This window comes from Myotis daubentonii, chromosome 18 (assembly GCF_963259705.1).
Source record: "Myotis daubentonii chromosome 18, mMyoDau2.1, whole genome shotgun sequence".
Lineage (NCBI taxonomy): Eukaryota > Metazoa > Chordata > Mammalia > Chiroptera > Vespertilionidae > Myotis > Myotis daubentonii.
Genome location: NC_081857.1, coordinates 20,557,344 through 20,575,625, shown reverse-complemented (window position 1 = coordinate 20,575,625; position 18,282 = coordinate 20,557,344). Strand labels below are relative to the sequence as shown.

The following is an 18,282-nucleotide window of genomic DNA, read 5'->3' as shown; positions in this document are numbered from 1 at the left end:
ACATACAGGTTGCAGAGCTTTCCAGTCTCTGTTCATATTTCCTCTCATCTGGGCTCTTAAAGTCCAGTATTTTTTCACCTCTATTTCTGTAGCTTGAGCTATTTCTCTCCTCACTTGGTGTTGATAAACTTATGCAGATACAGACATTTCTTGGAGACCTGCTGTTTCTCCAGCGATGCAGGTACGCCAGCTGCATCTGTTATGACTGCCCGGGACGCTCCATGCTGCTGGGGTGGAAGAGATTTTTATAGCTTTTACTGGCTTTTGGCAAGAAGAGGCAACTATAGTCTGGATGCTTTCCAAGAGTCTTCCTGAGTCCTCAGGAGCCCTTTGGTCTGTAACATGCCTATGGCTCTCCTTTAAGTTGCCTATTCCCAGCTGCGCACGGTTAATATTTGTTAAATGGTGAACAGCGACTCACTTTTGCCTCGTTGACATTTTGCTTATGTGTGGCATGCCTAAGAGTAATACCATATCCGAGATTGATGAAGAAAATGCCATCTCCAACTTCAGAAGCTTCTCTGGTTTTATGGTATCTACAGAGAACGCCCCTGGTTCTGGGGTCCATAAGACCAGGGAGTGTGTTTGCACATCTCTGCTCAGCCCCCCTTGCCCACCTCCTCCACATGCCCCGGGAACAGAACTTATGTAAAACTCACTTGACAAATAGGGCGCCGGAGCCTCCCATCATCCTATGGTGCTAGAGCAGTAAGTGCACAAGCTGACCTCAGATCAGGAATATGGTTCGTAAAATGCGTAGATTCCTGTGTCCAGGATTAGCCATGCTCTAGAATAGGCTTGTCTTTCCCCACGTCCCTGTCTGCACTGCCCTGTTCCCGTGTCCCTGCAGGAGTCTTGGACCCTGCCATACAGGTGACCCTTGGAATCTGATACTAGTGTCTGTTCATCTGTGACTTGCCTTATACACAGGGGGGCTGACAGGTGGATCCTGGAAGTTAGTCTGTCCCCTTCCCCCATGAAGGCTGAGAAGTGATATAGGTTGGGAGGAAGATTAAGACTTGAGTTTGGACATGAATGAAGAATTTGCGATGCTCATGACATGGTGGTGTCAGGAGGGAGTTGAATAAACGAGATGAGGGTAGAAGTCTAGGCAGGAGTTTTCAGTGTGTAGATGGTATTGAAAGTCACAAGACTGGGTAAGACAGAAAGGAAGTGAATCTGTAACTATTGGGAGAGAAGAGGGTCCAAAAGTGAAATTCAAGGTTAATATGTTGGTGAGCTGAGGAGTTATCACGGAGGAGAGGTGAAAGTCAGGGAGTGTGCCAACCTGGAGGCCAAATGCAAAGAGGGCTTCAGGAAAGAGGAGACAGGTGATACTGGAGTCAAATGCTGCCAATGGGTCACCTACGATGACAGCTGAGGAACCACCTTCAGGGACTGGGAGCTGTTTGAATGGAGTTGAAGGTTGGATACCTGATTGGAGGCGGTTTCAAAAAGGCTTGGAAACAGCGAGTACAGACCTTTGTGTTGAATTTTAGATGGAAGGGAAGCAGAGAAAATGGGGCAGGAGGAAATGCCATTCATTTGCTGATGAGAATGAGTCCTTGAAGATCAAAAATCACTGATGATGAAGGAGAGGATAGGCAGCTGGTGGAGCCACCTCCTAAAGCAGATGACAGGGGATGGGCTTGAGCTATCAGAGCCCACGTTGGGGGCTGGGCTTGCGTGGAGCTCCACACTTTATCACAGCCCGGAGGGAAGGCGCAGGGTCTCGGTGTTGGCATGCAGACGTGGGGATGGTAGCTTGTGGAAATTCTCCTGGTGCTTCTATTTTCTCAATGAAATAGGAAGTAAGGACCTTAGCAGAGGGTGAGAGGAAGAGGATGTTAGAAGTTTGAGGAGAAGGTGTGAAATCGTTTTCTAGGAGAGTGAGGGAGTAAGTGGAGGGGGGATATGATGCCGTCCAGTATTCAGGGCCCATTGGGGGTTAGTGGTGACGAGGTTACAGTGAGACCAGGGATTGCGATGTGTTTGCCTCCAGCCGCATTTGGCCACTGAGGTTCAGGCAGGACGTAGATGGAGAGTTGGCTTTAACCAGAATGCTTTTGCCAGGGGAGTGCAACAATGTGCCAGAGGGTCCAGGCTAGGCGCTTAGCATGGCAGTGGGCTTGGGGCAGAGAATGTGGAAAGGGAGTAGAATAAATTGGATTGCAGGCCCTTTTGGGAATATTATTCTTGAATCTCCTGGACAAATTCCATCTGTGGAGTAAGTTGAGAAACCTGTCTTGTTGCACAGAGGAAGTAGGAAGTGAGTTCTGAAACCAAACGTTCTGATTTCTAATCTGCTCAGACTGCCTCCAGCAGAAGCAGAATGAGTGTGTAAAGTGAATGAACGAGGTGAGTGTGTGCCCAGGTGCAGAGTAAGCTGCGCCCGGAACGGTCCGCACACCTCCTGAGCCCTTGAAGGTGGCACTCCTGGGCGCCTCGCTCCAGCCCGGTTCAGAACACTAACTTGGGGGAACATTTGGGGACTGACGCCCACCAGGCCCACCCATGTTCCTCACAGGCTTGTCCTCTGTCACGTTGTTTTCCTCCTCGGAGTGTCTGTCTACATCTTTATTAAACACATTTACGCTTGCAGCTTCTGCTGCTGCCTCTGGCAGCCTGTTCTCCATGCTAATTACTTGTCCTCTCTCTCAACCCTGCTGGGCCGGGAGCCTGGACCACAGTCCTCCCCCCGTGGGAAGAAACTGTGGTTTTCTCTTTCTCCTTCACACATGTTTTTCCATGGGTAGCTGCCTCCGCCCTGAAATTATTCCTACTCTTTCCTATCCATCTTAATAATTCTTCAAACCAGAGAGGCCCTCGTGTTTGGGGCTTATTCCAAATATGCTAAGTTTGCCTCCTGATCGGGTGCCTGAATTTCACACCACGCACCAGGCCAGTCTCCAAGTCGGGCCTGAGCAGAGCCATCAGGCTGGCTCAGGGTTCCGTTCTTTAGCCCACTCTAATATGCAGTTTAATTTCTGATCTGCGACCAGAGGCCTCGGGTGCCTGACGCGTCACGCGGTCTCAGGTCTTAATCTCTCTGTTTTGAGTCGAAACCTGGCCTTAGGATTAAAGGGCAGAAATGGACTGAAGTGGTGCGTTGGTGACTCAGTGGCTGTTTCAGACACTTTCCACTGGCTCACTCTGGGACCCAAATCCTTACAGAATCTCCCCAGACAGGGATGGCACCGTGCCTGTCGCTGGCACACTGGGCAAGCCAAGAGGTCTCTGTTCATTTTCCCCTCAATTTATCATTCTCTGGAAAAGTATTTATTGAGCCCTTTCCGTGTGGCCCATCTGAGAATCGCTTGGGGGCAATCAGTGTCATTGCAGATTCCTGGGCTCTTCCTGGATCTGAGGATCCAGCAGCCCCAGAGGGGGAAGAAGGACCCTGTGTTTGTAACAAGCTCCCCTGTGGTTCTGAGGCCGCTGACGTTTGAGAGCCACTGTTCCACGTGACCTTCATTACCAGGCTTGGGGAGGGCAAGTCGGGTAGCAAAGTGGAGAAAATACTGAAGAAAGAGCCTTCGCCCTGCCCCCTGCCCCACTGGACGGGTTTCCATGAGGTCAAACTGGATTCAGCATTTGTCTAATATAAAGTGATGGATGCGCAGGGGTATCTCAGGGAAGAGGGCCAAGGCCCACTGACATTGCCATCGTCCCTTGCCCTCTGGGTCTCTCCTTCTCCCATCTCCTATCCCCAGGTCACTGCCCTTTGCCCTGAGCAGGGGACTTGCCGGCAGAGATCCGTAGATGGCTTTGTGGCTTCTACAACATTTGTCTCAAATTCTGTTTTTGAAATAGATCTTTTTACTGCCACATTGTCTTGAATCCAAGATATACAGCCCTGATAAGACCTACTACAAATCTAATAATGCCGGGAGCCGGTCCATCCTTGCTGTTTCAAGGGACCTGGCATATATAGCATACGGTTCTTAATATGTTTGCTCACCTTCTTGGCGCTGTGTTTTAACCAAGGTCACCTCTCCGAGAAAGGTTGAATCCCCAGGTAGGGATTTTCCCCTGAAGTTAGGGAGGGAATAAAACCTCTTAACTAAGTGCCAGGCGGGTAATTAATCATTTTAACTACGAACAATCATGCTTAAGCTACATAATCTTTACTCCCTGGAATGGAGATAAGAAACGCCCTAACCTTTGGAATAGAGATTGATAGGATTGGAATCAACTGGTATAAATACAGATGCAACAAGACAACAAGAGACAGAATTCAGAAGACAGAACCTACACAGAACTTAGAAGACAGAAGAACTTCGCTGGAGAGAACATGGCAAAAGATCCTGGACTGAACCTGACTGCAGAAATTGGCAAGAGAACCTGACTAGAACCTGGTGACTGAACCTGGCTGGAGAACCTGGACAGAACCTGGCTGGAGAACCTAGCGAGGGAACATGGCTACAGAACCTGGCTGGAGAACCTGGAGAACCTAGCAAGAGAACATGGACACAGAACCTGACTGGAGATCCTAAGCAGAACCTCTCTGGAGATCCAGACCAGAACTTGGCTGGAGATCCTGGCTGGAGATCCTGGCTAGGCTGCTGATCAACTGAACACTGTCTCTGTGTCCTTCCTTCTTCGCCAACTCCGTCCACACCTTTGGGGACCCCTGGACCTGCTGGGGTTGGACCCCAGCATAATAACAGCACAAAAACCCTACTACATTCTGCATGTTACACATGCCTATATATGAGCTCAAAAACCTTCTGTTGTGAAGAAAGGTATACCTTAGAATTGAGGAAGTAGAACATTGCAAAAAGAAAGCCACCCTAATTTAAAAAGTCACACATAATCCATGTGGTAGAGACCAAATTCTCGCCCCCGGAGACCACCCGTGGTCACGCCGGCTTCATTCCGTTCCGTGCAGACCTTGTTGTAAAGCTTCTTTGTTATCTCCGCCTTCATTTGAACTTGGTGTCAATGTGCTATTGATTAGACAATGTGTGGTCTGTGTTAGTCTTTTAAAAAAGTCAGGCCTGAGCTTGTTTGCTCACATCAAGTGATATAAGTGAGCACACTCTAGCTCTTCTGTGTGATTCAGGGTTTTCTCAGTACCGTGAAGCTAAAACAAAATACAGAAGTAAACCGGATGCCAAAGCTGAGTTGGGACTCGCAGCAGTCACCTCTCACCCCGGCTTCACATGTTCTCCCCTCCTAAAAACATGCTCATATTTGGAGTGATCGATGCTACATCAAATAAATGTTTTCTATTATCATTATAAACATATTTATGTTAAATACTTTTATGCCAGAAGGTGTCCATGTTTGTAAGTGATATGCATTTTGTAAGTGGTTCTGAGGAAGATCTTGTTTAAAAACAATGATTTCTGTGGGATACCAGGGGTTAGGAATTCGGGTTCCATCTTTCCCTTTCCTCCCTGTGTGACTTGGGCAGTTTACCTCACCTCGAAGCCTCCCTTTCCCTACCTGTAAAGTGAGGGTGATTATGGCACCTACCTCGTCAAGTTGTGAGGATTGAGATGAGATGGCACATAGGAAGCACTGTGGTGTCACATTATCATTCAGACCATCATGTGACAACCACTCACCCACTGCAGAGAGGCGAAGCTTCCTCTCCCGCTGCCCGCTGTACAGATCAGACCGTCTCTCAGCCTGGCCACTTTGTACCTTTTATTTGCATCGTTGCCGGTCTAGCATCCATGCTCTTTGAATTACCTGAGCTCAGTGTTTGCTCTAAAACTTTGGCGTCTATTCCTCCACCAAGTCTTCCCTGACTGTCCCTGAGAAATTCAAAGGAGAAGAGACCTTTCCTCTGAGCCCGCTCCCCCAGATCCAATGTTAGTAGCCCTCACCTGGCTTTTCCCAGAGTCCCCTACTGGTTGTTGTCTGTTAGGTTCCTCTCTCCTCTTCCCTATCGAAATGCCATTCCGCAGCCTGCCTCAGGCACGTGTCCCCAGAGCTGGGTAAGTGTTCAGTGAGTGTCCACCGATGCTCTGACTGCACCGAGTGCCCTTAGGACCCGGCAGAGGGGCCTCAGCACGGGCAGCAGGGTTCTGTGTTCAGATGAGTGAGCTGCTGTCAGCAGGGGGCATTGCTCACGCCAACCCTGGCTGTCGCCCCCATCACTGCTGGCTGCTCTCCCTGCTCCACTCCAGCCCACCTCCCTGCCTCCTGTGACAGGTAGAAGGAGAAAACCAACCATCAGCAGGATGGTGATTTATTCGAGTGTTTACGGAGGGTTGGTGTGTAATTAGCAGTTTGCTCCTGTGACACAGTTGGCCTCTCTGGCTTGGAACCTGGCTCTGAAATACTCTTAAAGAGACCCATACCTAGGTGATCTGGGAGATGGTTAGGGATCTGGGGCAGAAGGAAGAAGAAGCAATGCCTTGCCTCTGTGATGAAACATGACCAAACAGCACCCAAGTTGAAGACTCCCTCCCTCCCCCACAAGTTTGTTTCTTCAATCACCCTCTTGCTGAATCCACCTTTGACTCGGACCCTTTTACAAGCTCTTCTTTTTACTTTGTGAATATCAGCTTGATATCCAGTACCCACAGTGAGGATCAGGACACGGCCACTAGATCCCCTCTGCCACAAGCCCCGCCATTGCAGGCAACACGCCTCTCTTCCTAAGTGTCCACTCGCTGAGTAAATAAATGTGCATTCGTGTAGTCGTTAGTAATAGGGGTCATACCGCCTGCTGTTTCTACCACCAGAGTCTTGTAGCAATCACATGAGCTAAAACATACGAAAGCGCTTTGCAAAACACACTCGGCCCTCCTGTGCGAGTGATCTTTTTATGACTTTTTGCTTCAGTGAGCTGTGCAGGTAAAGACTTGGTTCTGCTAAGTGAGCAGGGTTTTTTTTTTGTTGTTGTTGTTGTTTTTCCTATTCAAAGAGAATGGCTGGTTCCTTCAGGGACACAGAAGGCAAATTCTCGCATCATGTTTCCTGTTCCGTGTCCTGGGTGTTCTCATAACATGTGCTTTGGCTTAGAAATAGTGTTGTTTCTATTATGTACATGTTGAAAAACATACCTGTATTTGGTATGAAAATGGCTGTTGAATACCATTAAGTGTTCATCCCTGCTCTTGCTAACTTGCACAGCCTGGGACTGGCCGGTGCAGTGCTGGTGCCGCAGCCACGGCCGAATTCTGAGGTGGGTTCGGGTCTGCGCTTCGCACTCAGCAGGGCAGACCTGACATTTATCTGCAGGGCGTTTCCGAGTGGCTGGGACGGAGCCCTTGATAAAGTTTTCACCAGATTGGCATAATGAGAAAATAATGACACTATAGTTTTTCACGACTAAATTTGTTCAACTTGAAGGTGAATTAAAAAAAAAATGACAGTGGTCTTTCTTGGCAAAATACAAAGTAAACAAGCCTATTGCCAGCCTGAATTCTTTCGTTTTCATTTCGTGAAAAGTCTCTGATCTGTGAAAGCTAAAACAGCGTGTGGTAATGTGGATTTTATTTAGCTAATAGATTAATCCATTAATGTAATTATATGGATATAAGTAACTTATTTGTGGACGCACAGTTTGGCTGTCAGCTTGGTGCTTGAGTTTTCTTTTTGTCATTCTGGCGACGTTGAACTTTTTACATTAATTTCAACAGGAATTACTAGTTGCTTATGTGACGTGTCACCGAAGAATGAATATCTTAGCAGACTGATTAGGCTGGTACGGTGAGTACCATAGGACTAGGCAGTGTTGGACATTAAATTGTGCTCAGAAGACTGGGTTCGAGTCCAGGCTTTGTTTTATACTAACCCCCCGCCCCCACACTGTGATCTTGGGCAAGTCACGTGACCTCAATGAGACGCATTTTCCTCTTCTGTGACATCAGAGCACCACTTCAGTACTAAGTTCATATCACGACTGTAAGAATTAAGTAAGCATGCCGATGTGAGAGTGCTTTGTGCACTGAGATATGCTCTAGAAATCTAAGGTATTTTTAAAATACTTGACGCTTTTGAACAGTTATGTTAGGGTTTCTATTATTGAGTCCACAATGCACATTTTCTATCTGTCGTCCTTCAGTGTGTTTTGACAGATATAACCAACTGGGTCCCTTGGAAGAAAAGTGGAATATATATTCAAAGCATTGTTGGCATCTTTCTCTTTCCTCTGTGCACAGATCATCATAACGCTATGACCTTTTTTGAGCCATTTCCTGAGTAATTTGTATAAAAACAGCAGGCCCAGCCAGTGTGGCTCAGTGGTTGAGCATCGGCCTATGAACCAGGAGGTCACCAGTTCAATTCCCAGTCAGGGCACATGCCCGGGTTGCGGGCTCAATCCCCGTTGGGGGCATGCAGGAGGCAGCCAATCAATGATTCTCTCTCATCATTGATGTTTCTATCTCTTTCTTCCTCTCCTATCCTCTCTGAAATCAATAAAAATATATACATTTAAAAAGATCATGCTCCCCAGAGAGGCGGGCATCCAGGGCACCTCCTGGAACTACAGAGTCCCTTGCCTCACTGAGCCAGCAGCCTTGGTCTTCCCTCAGGACCTGAATCTACCCAGGAATGGGAACCTTACCTGCCACCCTGAGCTCCTAGAAGCAGCTGTGACTGTCAGCACACGGGGCCTGGGAGAGGTTACCGCAGAGTAATTGCCTGTGTTTAGTCTGTGTGTGTGTGTGTGTGTGTGTGTGTGTGTGTGTGTGTGTGTGTGACAGCGAGAGCGAGGGCGCATGCCTCTCTTTTGTACCAAGTTATTTATTGCATTAGGGCTAAATAAATTGCAAAGCAGGTTATTTAAACTGGATCGCAGGCGTCTTCAGCAAGGGGGGAAGTGGACGAGTGCACGGCAAAGAGGAAGAAAAGTGGGAGGTTGGGATGAGGAGACTCAGAGGAAGGGGCCCAAGAAAACAATGTGGGGTCCTCCCATCAGGAGGGTCCGGCACAGGTGTGCTGTGGGGCTTGCATACCTGGAGCTCCTGGGCTAAAGGATCTTCTAGAGCTTTCTCTGTCTCTGGCACTTGGGAAGTAGCCACCTGGGGATGTATCTGGATTTACAATTTCTAAATAAATGAAGGCCTGGCCTAGCACTGCAGTTTTCACAGTCTGCAGTGAGCTACCCCACAGGTTTGGTGCCTGACATGATCACAAATGTGCCGGGCCTGTGCACCCTAACAGAGGCAGCCAGGTAAGGAGTGTCCTCAGGGCCTACTGTGGTCACTGGACCCAGACGCGGATTCAGGGGTCTCATCCGCCCAGGCGTGCGCCTATGCGTGCACATTCAAGCTCAGCTCCCTGCAGGTCTGGGCAGCTCTTTGTCATCTCCAGCAGCACTTGGTGGATCAGAATCGCTCACAAATTCTCCTTTGTACCGATTTGATAAAGGGTCTTTCTTGAGCACCAGAAGTACTGTACATAATTCATAACGTGAAGCAAGATGAAGTAGAAAGAGTGAGAAAAGGTAATAACTGAGGCATTCAAAGGTTCAAGCTTTGTCACAAGCTGGGAGCATGAGTCAGCAGCACATATGTCTTGAGGGGGAGCTTTGCACAGGCTGGTTTGGGGCTTGGGGGTCTAGATGTCCAAAGAGGAGGGAGAAGGAGGGGTGTGGAGGGGAGGGCGGGAGGGGCAGGGAGGAAAGGGGCAGGGCATGAGAGGGGGTGAATTCTAGCTCTGCCCTGCCTCCTCCCCTCGCCTCCAAGGAAGGAAATATCCTGGGCTTTAATCATCTCCCCATCTTTCGTTTCTCTCCCGGTTTAATTAAATTCCTGTTCTAATTTGGAAGAGCTTGCGTATCCTTTTCTGCTGTGGTGACCCATCTCTTCTATGAGACCCACCCTGGCACTCAGAGCAGCTATGCCCTCTGTGGGGACTCGGCGCCTCTGTGGCATCTGCAGCCATGGGCAGTGCGGTGCAGAGCGGAGGTTGGCTTGTGAGGAGAAAGGGCGTCTCTTGCTGCTGTCAGTCATCTTGCTTCCCATGGCTTCAGTCTGTCACTCCTTCCATTCATACATCTTTATGTCGTTCTCATTGTGTTCCTTCTCCTCTCTCAGAACAAAACACACTTTGTTGGGACCTTTTTGAAGATTAAGTAATGCCCAAAAGAGAGATGAGAGACAGGAGCACATGAGTAATAATAGTAGCTGCCATTTATTTATCTTCTACCTCCTGTGTGCCGGGCACTGTTGGGCCCTTTACATGTAAGAGCTGTAATTCCTCAGTGATCCTGTGGTGGGCTCTGCTGGTTCCTTGTTTGACAAATGAGAAGGTTGAGGCAAAGAGAAGTGAAGTGACCTGCCCAAGGTTGTACAGCTATTAAGGTGGAAAGCCTGGATCGGAACCTAACTAGAAAAGCCCAGGCTCTTCCATTACTCCCTGCTGCCATCGGCTAGAGCAGCGTGGGAGTTGGTAGGTGATTGGGCAACTCAGTTCAACTCCAGTTACCCCCAAACTGTAGAGTGCCTCCCGACTGCCAGGGCCTGTGCTCAGTGCTGATGGTGAAACAGATGTTCCCACCCTCGAGGAGAGCAGACGGACTGTGTGCATTGGATGCCGTGATGACGTGTTGTGGCTCGAGTGCTGTGACAATGGCCTCATTCTGGGCTTCGCAGGGAACCTCCCAGTGGCATATTTGGCAAAGTGGTTGCTTGGAGGGTTCAAGGAACGAAAAGCACTCCAAGATGGGTGTGGAGAGGGAAGGCATCAGGGAGAGAGTCAGGGCCGGAGCACAGTGGGTCTCCTTGGGTTTTGTTTTGCATTTGAATGGAAATCTTTGAAGTATTTTGAGCAGATAAGTGACACAATCTACGCTGAAAGATTATTCTGGCTGCTAGGGAGAGCTGGCCCCAGTGGAGCGGGAGTGGATGTGGTTAGAAGGCAGTGGTGGTGAGTCTGGGATGGTCATGCCGGCGGCGGTGAACAGTGGTCAGATTGGGATGTGTGTTGGAGGTAGAGCTGGTAGGACTTGTTCATGGATTTAATGTTGCATAAGACACAGAGGCAGGGACCAGTGAGGGCTCCTCGGTTACATTAATGTGTTAACAGCGGTGCCATTTACCAAGACGGGGGCCTAGAGAAGGGATAGGTTAGTTGGGCAGGGTCAGCGGTTCAGTTGGGAAATATGTTAAATTGGAGATGCCTGTTTAATGCCTATTGTTTATCCAAGCTAGAGATGTCATGAGGAGCTAGTGCTTGAGGACTTGAGTCTGATGAACCGGGAGCACAGAGGAGAGAGCAGGGCAGGAGATAGCTATTTGAGAAGTATCAATGTATTCATGGTTCTAGGGTTGACTGGCTGAGGTCCCATAGGAAGAAGGCATAGATGGAGAAGAGGACAAGGACTGAGCCCTGAGAAACTACAACCTCATATGTCATTTGCACAGCAGTAAGGCTATTACTAAGGCAATGACGACTTGGGAGTTTTCTCTTACAGCTATTTCTTCGGGGAATTTAGCCCAAATTTAGCATTATCACTTCTCTTAGGAAGTTACCAGGATAATAACATGCTCTAGGACTAGTTTCTTGATTATGACAGGGACTACTTCACCAGAAGGACGGAAAATAGGAGTTTCCCGTACCAGCCAATGAGCTTGTTTAGGACAGATAGACTCTCAGGTGTGGAGGGCGCTCTTTGGTCGGAATCTGTTCTGGTCTGGTTTATTTTCCTTTGGTCTGCTCCTCTTCTCCTATAAAAGTTACATTTCCCCCCAGGATGATGCTGTTTATAAAGCTGTGTTTTTATTTCTATAACTGTACTTCTTTTCATTTGACAAAATTTATTGATGGCCGACTATAAACTAGACATTGTGCTAAGGGCTGAAATGCTCCCTTTCTGAACTTGCAGCTCCTTTTATAATCCCTTTGCTGCTTTCAGCTACCTCATCCCTCCCATCTGATCTTGATTTGTGTACATTTGTTATATATTCACCTGTACATCGTTATTCATACCTGTTTCCCACAGTGTATATTTTACCCATTTATTTTACCCGAAGGCTAACTTAGCCCACTAGAGTATAAACCTCAAGAGGGCAGGAATTTGTCTCACTTGCTGCTATGAATAGTTGCTGCCTAGATCAATACTTGGCACAAGGTACATTTTCAAGAAATGTTTGCTGAATGACTAACTGATGGTCTGGGTTCATGGGGTCAGATGGAGGTCAATGCACTGTTTCTCTTACAGTTACTGTTACTCCCCCAGTTCTCTGGTGGCCAGGACGTTTGTGAGCTGGGTGGCTGCCATCAGGGACCTAATCCTTTTTTTAAATATTTTATTGATTTTTTACAGAGAGGAAGGGAGGGGGATAGAGAGTTAGAAACATCGATGAGAGAGAAACATCGATCAGCTGCCTCCTGCACACCTCCCACTGGGGATGTGCCCACAACCAAGGTACATGCCCTTGACCGGAATTGAACCTGGGACCTTCCAGTCCGCAGTTCGATGCTCTATCCACTGAGCCAAACCGGTTAGGGCAGGGACCTAATCTTTGCTCTTAGAACAGCATTGCCATGTGAGAGGCCAGCTGCCCCCACCATGTTCGAGCCATTCACCTGGGTGTCCTTAGTAAACTGACCATCCCAGGTCAGTTTGAGTCCTATTAACAAAAGCACCAGTCATTCATTAGAGGGTGCACAGGACCCATATTTATGCATGAAGGTAATATGGGGTCTCCAAGGGACAGGGAGGAGATCAGAATTCCCAAGGGGGCCTCATGATGCCTTCATCCAGGTTCCAAGCTGGAGCCACAGCACGCCTCAAACACCGCTGGGGAGCTTTTGAATCTGTGAATGAATTGGAGGTAAGAGAACCTACTGGCCTTAAGAATTGGGAGACCTCTTAGTTATATCCTTGGGGCTCTACAGGGTTGTGAAAGGACCATGGTGGGGAATCAGAGTGTCCTAAGCCCTTTTATAGATAGAAATGCACTGATTTTCCCCACAACCCTTTGAGATAGGACTGTTATATCCTCGTTTTACAGCCGAGCAAACCAATGCAGTCTGTCCCTGGAGTCTGTGCTTTTAGCCCTGTGTTACAATGGTCTCAAAATGAGTATCGCTACAGGGCCATTGGGAGCAGTTGTTTGATATGCTTACGTGTTGTATTTTGATTTGTGATCTTGTTGTAGGAAGTAGCTGTGTGTGAAAACTGTTTGACGAGGCATGCGTGTGTGAACACTGTAATTAGTATTTCCAAGAGAGAACCGGTCTCCCTGCCACTCGCACTGCTCCTTGTTGGAGGCTTTGCTCACGACACTTTTATTTTTATTTTTTGGTATTTTCATAGGAGAGAATGTTAAAGTAGGACTGTCCTTTTGATGAACGTCCTGGAGGGTTTGGGATGCTTGAAGACCAATCAGATGCTGTTAAGCATTTTTCACCTTTGGTCCTCTGTACTGAGGAATTCTTAATGACCCTAGGAGGGTTCTGTGTTTATTGGAGGAGCCCATTGCCTGCGTTCCCATCTCTTGTGATGTGTTGGATCACCACCAGGTGCCCAGGGCAGGGCGATCAGGTCGGCAGCAGCCGCCTTGAGGACCTCCGAAGGCAGCCCAGGCAGAGTGGTGGTAGAAGACGCACAACCCTTAGATTTTAAGGGAGAGGCTGGGCTTCTAGCATTGGCTGGACTCATCCTGATTGGAAAGGAAGCTCCTCGTTGCGGCCCAGGAGTGGTACCCAGCTTCGAGCCCCTGCGCCACCTGCAGCCTGTAGCAGGTGAATAGTTTTACCCTGGCCCTGCCTCGGACCAGGGTGCCATCCACTGCCAGAGTGTGGGCCTTTGGGGAACCCGCTGCACCTCCGCCAGGCTTCCTTTTGGGGCATAATAAGGACCCTCAGACCCCATTACCTTCCCCAGATGGATCTGGGTCCAGCACAGAGCACGGCGCCCTTCAGGCCGGCCTGACAGTGGTGTGTGTGTGTGTGTGTGTGTGTGTGTGTGTGTGTGTGTGTGCGCGTGTGCGTGCGCGGGGGGGGGGGGGGGGCAGGGGGTTTGGGAGAAGGAGCCCAGTGGCTGCGCTGTCCTCGGGGAATGTCTGGGAACTGAAGAGGTGGAGTGGTTGGGCTTGGCCCCTGGGGGCAGCATTACATCGGGGCCAGTGGCGTGTTTTTTCTCAGTGTCGGGCCTCACGCTGTAATTAGGCTCCCAGTGCCACATACTAATGACAAGGTTGAGCGGCTGCCAAGTCACTTGCTACGAAATTGGGTCGCCTGTCACGCTTCCTGTGGGACTGAGGTAGAACTGTGCTTACTACACACCTTGCCCTGGGTCTGAGCCCAGATTCCAGCTGGAGGGAGGACAGGCGGCCTCTCTGGGCCACTCCCCTCTCCCGGGGTGGGGACTCGCCCCAGGGCTGCGTCCCTTAGCCCAAGAGGGCGTTTCTAATGGAGGTCAGAGGGAATCTTGGATCCTTTCTCAGTCTGATTTAGAACAAGGCGGGGACAGTGGTCCTAAACCCCGCATGTGTGGGAGAGACAAGGGGGGCCCACTGTCATTCTGAGCGTGGGGACCGGGCCAGGCCGTTATCCTTGTCTTTGCGCAGAGACCCGCTCGCCATTGGATAGCTCTTCTCTGAGATGGAAATAAGAACTGTCCAGAGAATGAGTGAGCGAGGGAGGAAGGAGAGAAAAGAAAGTAATTCTGAGTGGGTGTGCATGCCCAGGCATTCATGCACTTAACCAGGGAGAGAAATTAGAACAATGAGGAAGAAAACACAGCTGGGGAGAGGGAGGCAGAACACGGACAAAAGGAAGGACAGAGCTGCCTGAAGAAGAGAGAGAAGCAGGGGAGGGAGTGAGGAACAGGGCAGAAAGCAGGGGGGCCAGAGTGCTGTGAGCGTATGTGCGTGCATGTGTGTGCATGTTTGTATCCATACGTGAGTGTGCATATGTGAGTGGTGCGTGCATGTGTGCAAATGTGTGAGTGTGTGCACATATGTGAATGTGTGCACATTTGTATGTGTGCGCGTGTGGTACGTGCATATGTTTGTGTCTATGCATGCGTGTTTTATGTGTGTGTGTGTGGTGCATGCATGTGCACACACTCCGTTTTCCAGGTGCTATGGCACCACTTATCCTGGAAGCCAGAGTGATGCCCAAGCCAGCACTAACACCTCAAGCCAAAACGCATGCAAGAAGAGAATCCCTTTTATTGTTTTCTCTTCTTTATGCATTTGAAACAGGAATAACAATGGAAAAAGAAAACACAGGAAAAAGAGGCAGAGGGAAAGTCTGTCAGGAGGCATGAAAATTTAATCAGCACCCAGTGTTCTTAGCAGTTCGGGATCCAGCACAGATCGCATTGTCTGTCTCTGCGGCTCTTTCTGTCGTCTCCCAGGGGCCCTCGAGCAGCACTCGCCACTGCCCAGAGTCTGAAAGGCAGGCCTGGGCGTCCCTGTCCTGGTTCTGATGTGGTTGGGGAGAGGGGGCCATGTCTTGGGGAGCTTCAGCGGAGGGTGCGGGCTCTACCTCACGGGTATGCGTGCAGATGGCGATTTTAGGGCAGATTTTCATGTCAGTGGGCTGGATGTGAACTTGAGGTCTTTGAGCTTGTGAAACTCAGCCATGTGGCCTGGGGTCTATGGACATAGACTCGTATGTGATGCTTTTCTCACTGACCTGCAGCAGTTGCTCCGCGCCTCCTCTTGAAGCTCACAGCTTTCGTGGCCTGCAAGGTCCTTTGTCCTTCCGTCTCTCTCTGGTTGCTTTTTCTCCTTTGGGCCCTCATTTATTTTACACACTCTCTCTGGGGATATAGTTGGAAGTCCCCTGACCATATGCTGATAACTTGAGTTTATATTTCTAGCCCAGAGCTCTCTTCTGAGCTCCAGGGTAATATGGCTAATTGCTTCCTGTGAGCACCATTCCTAAATACCCCGAATTAACGAGCCTTAACCTGATGTCTGGACCCTCCTGCTGGCCCCTTTTCCCAGTCTCCCCACCCCATCTATTTGGGTGCATGAGCCACAAGCCTCCATGTCATCCCCCCACTCCTTCACCTTCTGTCCCCATCCAACACCAAGTCTTAGGATGCCACCTCCAAAGTATATCCCAGCCAGTCCCCAGGCCTCCGCCCACTGCGACTGCGCCAATCAGCCACCACCTCCTTTCCCTGGTGACGGCGCCACCTCCTGACGGTCTTCCAGGCTTCCCGCTGGTGCACCTTCAGTCCCTCCTCTCCTCTGCAGCCAGAATGATTCCTAAACTACGCACATCTCCCAGGCCACTGTCCTTCGCAAACCCTTTATTGGATTCCTGCTGCACTTGAAATATAGACAGAAATCTTTAACACGGCCCTCGAGGCACGTGGCCTCTGCCAGCCTCTGGCCTCGGAGGCCCTCGGGTTTGTACTGTGGCCGTGCTAGCCTCTGTCAGAATGATGCACCCCTCACCCCCTTCCCCGAGACACCAACCTCAGAACCTTTGGACCTACTGTTCTGTATGCACGGGCATTTCTCCCCTCGGGAGCCCTCTCCTTTCTCGTTAACTCCTACTCATCTCTTAGATCCCAGTCTGAAGGATGAACCCCCAGGAAAATCTTCCCTGAGCATCTGCCCTAAACCAAGGCACACCCAGACTCTGTCTGTTTTCCTTCGGAGGAGCACTCACCACCGTTGTACTATTGCAGCGGTTTGTGTAATGTCTTATGTAATGCGTGCCTCCTGCTGGCGTGAACCCCATGAGAGCAGAACAGTCCTGGTCTTGCTCACCATGGCACCGCGGGGGTGGCACCCTGCCGGCCCATTGTAGAGACTGAACAAGTGAATGAATGTATTGACCACCAGGGTGTCCGGTGTCCGGGGCGTGGATTCAAGCACCAGGCAGGGGTGGGCAGGGCAGTGAGAAAGGTGTAGGGAAGAGCCTGGGCCTGAAGGCTCCTTCTTACCTGGCCCTGTTTTTTTGGTGAATTTCCAGCACCCCCACAGCCAGTGGCCCAAACCACCTGCGTTACGACGACCTAACAGCTGCGTGTTCTTGGCCACGACTCTTGCTCGCTAGGAGCTTCAGCTCTCTGCAAAATGCGAACGAGATTATTAACGATAATAGCACCTTGTCTATCTTTCAGGGTTGTCGTGAGGAACAGGCGAGTTCATTTATGTCAAACGCTTTGAAAACAGTAAAGCTCCACCGAGGGTTGAAATGAAGAAAGGATGTTGGGGAGTGACGAGAGATGAGCCATCTCTCAGCTACAGAGGGAAAGAAAGTTCTTGGAGGAGGTGGGGTTTGGAATGAGGCTGGGAAGATGGTGTTTCGAGCTGGATCCTGGCAGGAAACAGCAGGCACTTCAGCTGGGTTCAAAGAGGATTCCATGAAAGGAGTATTGAAGAGATGTGGTCAGGGCCAACAAGCCATGTGGGGACCCCAGGGACCAGATACCGGGGCTGCCATTCCCCCCTCGCCCCCAACAAGCCATGTGGGGACCCCAGGGACCAGATACCGGGGCTGCCATTCCCCCCTCACCCCCTCCCTCGGGCAAGGTGAGGACATGGGGTGATGAGCCAGTGAAAGCGGGGAGCAGGAAAGGGGGCGAGGGGCTCCCGGACAGTGATCACAGAGGGGCCGGCCCACCCAGAATTGCCACACTGAAGCTGGAGGCAGTTGGGGAAGGCTTGCGCCCAGCTCTCTCCTGTAGGGTAGGAGGTGCTCTGGTCTGGGACAAGCTGCAGGGCTAGGGCACAGAGAAGGGCCAAGAATAGGTGGGGGAGGGCAGACAGGCAGAGAGTAAGGAGCACAGCAGACCTGAGTCACGAGGATGCCCAGGTGAGGTTAATGTGCGAGCAGAAGCAGAGCGGCTGGAATGGATTTAGGGAGCAGCTGAAATCAGTGAGAAATAGGATTTAAGAAGGAGGGGGCGCCGACCGAGCTCAGAGGCTGTGGTTGCCAGGCCTGGACCCTTGGGTTTCATCCTGCTGACAAGGGACTTTAAGAGGATGTTTCCACAGAGAAGAGCCATTATGAAAACTCTGTTCGGAGGAGTGTTTTAGGCAGAGGTACGTGGGTTGAGGGAAGCCAGGTGTGACTGGAAGGCTGTTGTAAAGGGGCCTGATGGGAGGGGACAAGGGCCTGGGGTGAGTGACAGCCAAGTGAGAATGGAAAATGCTGGATGAACGCGAGGACCTTTGGGCATGGACGGGGCTTGGCTATGCGGCTGTCATTCATTGGGTGTGTTCACAGAGAGGCCCCAACGCTGGCATTTCTGGGCGGGACCCCCTTTGCTTGCACTCCCCCCTTTCTAGTCCCATGCCGGGGCCTTGGTGCCAGCGCTCTGCCCTGGCGCATCTCTGCTGTAGCTGCCTGCTTCCTGGGGTCGGGAGGCCTCTTCCACATTTCTGCTCGCTG

General features: G+C 50.2%; 1 protein-coding gene across 1 annotated transcript in view; it reads left to right on the top strand.

Moving 5' to 3' along the window:
* CACNA1E (calcium voltage-gated channel subunit alpha1 E) overlaps window positions 1-18,282 on the top strand; it is a 387,287-nt gene that overhangs the window by 205,825 nt on the left and 163,180 nt on the right. The window lies entirely within an intron of this gene.